The sequence below is a fragment of the Oncorhynchus kisutch genome, unplaced genomic scaffold, assembly GCF_002021735.2.
Source record: "Oncorhynchus kisutch isolate 150728-3 unplaced genomic scaffold, Okis_V2 scaffold1252, whole genome shotgun sequence".
In the NCBI taxonomy this organism is placed as follows: Eukaryota; Metazoa; Chordata; class Actinopteri; order Salmoniformes; family Salmonidae; genus Oncorhynchus; species Oncorhynchus kisutch.
The window spans coordinates 40,001-45,576 of NW_022263197.1; the positions used below are offsets into that span (position 1 = coordinate 40,001).

Below are 5,576 nucleotides of genomic sequence, written 5' to 3' on the forward strand. Positions count from 1 at the left end.
GGGCACTGATTGAGGGTCAAATCAATCAATGATTAACTGATTAAATAAAGCATATTTGTTTGAAATTCACCCTTGTATTTGTGTCATTATGCATTAAAATGATTAAAAATGTGTTTAATCCGCATCCACAAAAATATGTGAAAGTGTCCATAAATAATTTAATTTTTGGGTTACCGGGTGCACGGGTCTATTTTGGGTTACCAGATGCACGTTTTCAATCACCAGGTGCACGGGTCTATTTCCTCCTCCAGCACTTGGCTAACAGTCCATAAAGCACCCAGGACGGCCCTGAGTGAAAGAGGGCCGTAGTAGGGTGCTCCTATAGCGGGCATTAAAATCAGAATGACCGTTAAATGCATTTATGACCATATTTGTGTTTTTGGGTTACCAGATGCACGGTTTCAATCACCAGGTGCACGGCTCTATTTCCTCCTCCAGCACTTGTCAAACAGTCCATAAAGCACCCAGGACGGCCCTGAGTGAAAGAGGGCCGTAGTAGGGTGCTCCTATAGTGGGCATTAAAATCAGAATGACCGTTAAATGCATTTATGACCATATTTGTGTTTTTGGGTTACCGCTTCTATAGCAATCAGTATCCATCGTGATATTTTAAACAGCCAATAAAGCACTCATCGGTATTTTTCATAAAATGATTAAAAATACTTCCCGAGGGGCTAGAGGTCCCAAATTTCGTCTCATACCCTCTCTCTCAATGGGCAACAAGTAGAGCATGTCAAAAACAAATTGCCCTAACAGGCACCTATGTTTCCGGTAACATTCACTATTTTCCCAAAACTTAAAACGCAATTTTCTATTAAAATGTTCTATACAAAAACGGTTCTAATTAAAAGTAAATTATCGTCTATTTGTGCCCTTTCGTTTAAAAAAAACCCCATCCAGATTGGATATGTACTTTTTGATTTATTCACGTTTTGGTGTACCGGCATATAGCCCATATAGCCCAAGATGGCTGTAACCGGACAGTATTTTAATATTTAGGTTCCCAGGTGCACATTTTCAATCACCAGGTGCACGGAGGTATAGGGTCCCCCATGGATAAAGGTCCGTATTAGGGTGGTCCCAAGTGGGCATTCATTTTTTGTAACACCGCTAATGTAATTTTTGGGTTACCGGGTGCACGGGTCTATTTTGGGTTACCAGATGCACGGTTTCAATCACCAGGTGCACGGCTCTATTTCCTCCTCCAGCACTTGTCAAACAGTCCATAAAGCACCCAGGACGGCCCTGAGTGAAAGAGGGCCGTAGTAGGGTGCTCCTATAGCGGGCATTAAAATCAGAATGACCGTTAAATGCATTTATGACCATATTTGTGTTTTTGGGTTACCGCTTCTATAGCAATCAGTATCCATCGTGAAATTTCAAAGTGTCCATAATGCACTCAGGTCGCCCCCGACAGAGAGAGGGCCGTAGTAGGGTGTTTCCATAGCGGGCATTAATATCAGAATGACCCTTAAATGCATTTAGGACCATATTTGAATTTTTGGGTTACCAGATGCACGTTTTCAATCACCAGGTGCACGGTTTCAATCACCAGGTGCACGGCTCTATTTCCTCCTCCAGCACTTGTCAAACAGTCCATAAAGCACCCAGGACGGCCCTGAGTGAAAGAGGGCCGTAGTAGGGTGCTCCTATAGCGGGCATTAAAATCAGAATGACCGTTAAATGCATTTATGACCATATTTGTGTTTTTGGGTTACCAGATGCACGGTTTCAATCACCAGGTGCACGGCTCTATTTCCTCCTCCAGCACTTGTCAAACAGTCCATAAAGCACCCAGGACGGCCCTGAGTGAAAGAGGGCCGTAGTAGGGTGCTCCAATAGTGGGCATTAAAATCAGAATGACCGTTAAATGCATTTATGACCATATTTGTGTTTTTGGGTTACCGCTTCTATAGCAATCAGTATCCATCGTGATATTTTAAACAGCCAATAAAGCACTCATCGGTATTTTTCATAAAATGATTAAAAATACTTCCCGAGGGGCTAGAGGTCCCAAATTTCGTCTCATACCCTCTCTCTCAATGGGCAACAAGTAGAGCATGTCAAAAACAAATTGCCCTAACAGGCACCTATGTTTCCGGTAACATTCACTATTTTCCCAAAACTTAAAACGCAATTTTCTATTAAAATGTTCTATACAAAAACGGTTCTAATTAAAAGTAAATTATCGTCTATTTGTGCCCTTTCGTTTAAAAAAAACCCCATCCAGATTGGATATGTACTTTTTGATTTATTCACGTTTTGGTGTACCGGCATATAGCCCATATAGCCCAAGATGGCTGTAACCGGACAGTATTTTAATATTTAGGTTCCCAGGTGCACATTTTCAATCACCAGGTGCACGGAGGTATAGGGTCCCCCATGGATAAAGGTCCGTATTAGGGTGGTCCCAAGTGGGCATTCATTTTTTGTAACACCGCTAATGTAATTTTTGGGTTACCGGGTGCACGGGTCTATTTTGGGTTACCAGATGCACGGTTTCAATCACCAGGTGCACGGCTCTATTTCCTCCTCCAGCACTTGTCAAACAGTCCATAAAGCACCCAGGACGGCCCTGAGTGAAAGAGGGCCGTAGTAGGGTGCTCCTATAGCGGGCATTAAAATCAGAATGACCGTTAAATGCATTTATGACCATATTTGTGTTTTTGGGTTACCGCTTCTATAGCAATCAGTATCCATCGTGAAATTTCAAAGTGTCCATAATGCACTCAGGTCGCCCCCGACAGAGAGAGGGCCGTAGTAGGGTGTTTCCATAGCGGGCATTAATATCAGAATGACCCTTAAATGCATTTAGGACCATATTTGAATTTTTGGGTTACCAGATGCACGTTTTCAATCACCAGGTGCACGGCTGTGAAAAGTGTGGACTCTGCCATTTTTCCGACCAATTTCTGTAATTTTCAGAAAATGATTAAAAATACTTCCCGAAGAGCTAGAGGTCCCAAATTTCGTCTCATACCCTCTCTCGTGATGGGCAACAATTGCATCATATCAAAAACATTTCGCATTCACAGGCACCTATGTTTCCTGTAACATTCACTTTTTTCCCAAAACTTAAAACACGATTTTCTATTAAAATGTTTTCTACAAAAACGGTTTTAATTCCATGTAAATGCTCGTCTATATGTGCCCTTTCGTTTAAAATAAACCCCATCCAGATTGGATGTGTACTTTTTGATTTATTCACGTTTTGTGTTTAACAGAATTTTACCCCCAATTGCGGGATACACATAAACCCAGTGAGGTTCCGAGATTATATCGATAAATTGGCCTGAACGTCAATTACACACTTGGGGGTGGGTCGACCAGACAGGTACCGGCGCGAAATCAGAAACCTGGTTTTTGACAACAAGACTTCCATGTCCTAGAGAGACGGGGGTGGTGTCAAACTGATCAGGCCGAATAGAAAATAAGTACTGGGTACTTTTGAGGGATGTGAGCCCCTCGTAACCATGGTAATTTGGACATTTTCCGCCGGCGTCCGATTTAGTGGTTGGAACAGACCCTTCGGCGTCCGATTTATCCTAACTTTTGAGCCACGTTTCCCAGCTTGGTGATGGGAGGATATTGAGCTCTGCCCCGGCAGTTGCTCTATCCCAGCTATTACCTTGTGGGTTTGGTTCATCAATGACCATGGTTCTGGTCCAATGAAGGTGCCTGTCCCTTCGGCGACCGATTGGTGGTTGTTTAGTCCCGGTGAGGGCTAGCTCTCCAGTCCAGTCCCATACTTGTTTCACGGTGCGTCTCCATGGTTGTCCTCTGTTGTCCAGGGAGTTTAATTTCCTCTGACTGATTTGCATTCGTTTTCCACCTGGGAGGGACTCTATCGGCCGGCCTTTGGCTGGTGTTCTGATGGATGTTCCCTCCCGACCCAAGTGGATTTGCCTCTATCGGGGGAGCCCCTTTCGGAATTTTGGTCCCCTAATTTCGATACACTCCAGCCGCGCAACGTTCGTGCGATTTCGAGCCGAACTGTCTGACCAAGTGGCCCTCCATTGGTGTTCCGGTGCGGGGAGTGGCACACTCAGGCTGCGAAGCATGTGGTGATGGTCATCCCGTAACGCATCGGCACCAAAAACACGTATTCTCAAACCCTGTCTTCAAATGTGGACCTACCCGGTTGACCCAAGCGGTCTGTCTGAGGCCGGGCAGCGTCCGGGAAACCAAAGTATTTGGGTTCCGGGGAGTATGGTTGCAAAGCTGAAATTTAAAGGAATTGACGGAAGGGCACCACCAGGAGTGGGGCCTGCGGCTTAATTTGACTCAACACCGAAAACCTCACCCAGGCCGGACGGGATTGACAGGTTGAAAGCGGATCACACACTGAGCGGATCAGCGTGTGTCTACCCTTCACCGAGAGGAATTCCCAGTAAGCGCGGGTCATAAGCTCCGGTCCCTGCCCTTTGTACACACCGCCCGTCACTACTACCGATTGGAGAGGTCCTCGGATCGGCCCCGCTGAGGTCGGTCACGGCCCTGGCGGAGCGCCGAGAAGACGATCAATCTTGACTATCTAGAGGAAGTAAAAGTCGTAACAAGGTTTCCGTAGGTGAACCTGCGGAAGGATCATTAACGGGTTGCCAGCCGCCGGCATGGGGCTGAGCGCCGAAAATCCAGCTATGCTGCGGGTTGGGTAGGGTAGGGGGCTCACGCCTCCCGCCTCTCTCTTCTCCCGGCGCGGGTGTCATCGGTCCTAGCCCGCTTCCCCGCATTCCCCCCTTTGCCTGGGATGTGCCCGACTGGCTCCATCCCCTTTCCCCATTAGCCACGGTTGCATGACTCACCTATGGGCGGGTGGAGAGGCCGCTACCGAAGGGGACTGGGGGTGTCCGGTGAACCGGGACTTCCCAAAATGGTCTAACACTGATGTAAGCGGCTTGAGTATCGCCCCGTATCCTCGCGCGGCACTGGGAACCCAGTCAACTTCTCTGCGCCCCGGCGTAGGTGGGGGTTCAATGTCTGCGCGGCTTCCCTGGCGCTTCGGCGACGAGGACGCAAGCGCAGCTCCCGGAAGCCTCCCTATTCTTAAACCTTTGTCTTTGAACTTATGGCCTGGCGCTCTGGCGAAGTGCGGGTGGAGGAAAGGAGGGTAACCTCCCCATCTCTGCCCGGCCTCTGGCCTCTGCGTGCGTAATGAGAAAAACAAGAGTACAACTCTTAGCGGTGGATCACTCGGCTCGTGCGTCGATGAAGAACGCAGCTAGCTGCGAGAACTAATGTGAATTGCAGGACACATTGATCATTGACACTTCGAACGCACTTTGCGGCCCCATGTTCCTCCTGGGGCTACGCCTGTCTGAGGGTCGCTTTGTCATCAATCGGAACCTCTGGGTTTCCGCAGCTGGGGCAGCTGGGGCAGTCATGTGGTGTATAGAAGACCGCTTTGCCCAGTGTCGATCGGGGGCCTGAGTCCTTCTGATCGAGGCTCAGCCCGTGGACGGTGTGAGGCCGGTAACGGAAGGGAGTCGGGTTCAGATCCCCGAATTTGGAGTGGCGGAGATGGGCGCCGCGAGGCGTCCAGTGCGGTAATGTGACCGATCCCGGAGAAGCTGGCG

At 48.1% G+C, this 5,576-nt stretch overlaps 1 non-coding gene across 1 annotated transcript; it reads left to right on the forward strand.

The window, feature by feature from the left end:
* The first annotated feature begins 5,173 nt into the window (after positions 1 to 5,173).
* LOC116365473 (5.8S ribosomal RNA) lies at positions 5,174 to 5,327 on the forward strand. Its single transcript, XR_004208123.1, has one exon. It is a non-coding gene; the product is annotated as a 5.8S ribosomal RNA (ribosomal RNA).
* The last annotated feature ends 249 nt before the right edge of the window (positions 5,328 to 5,576 follow it).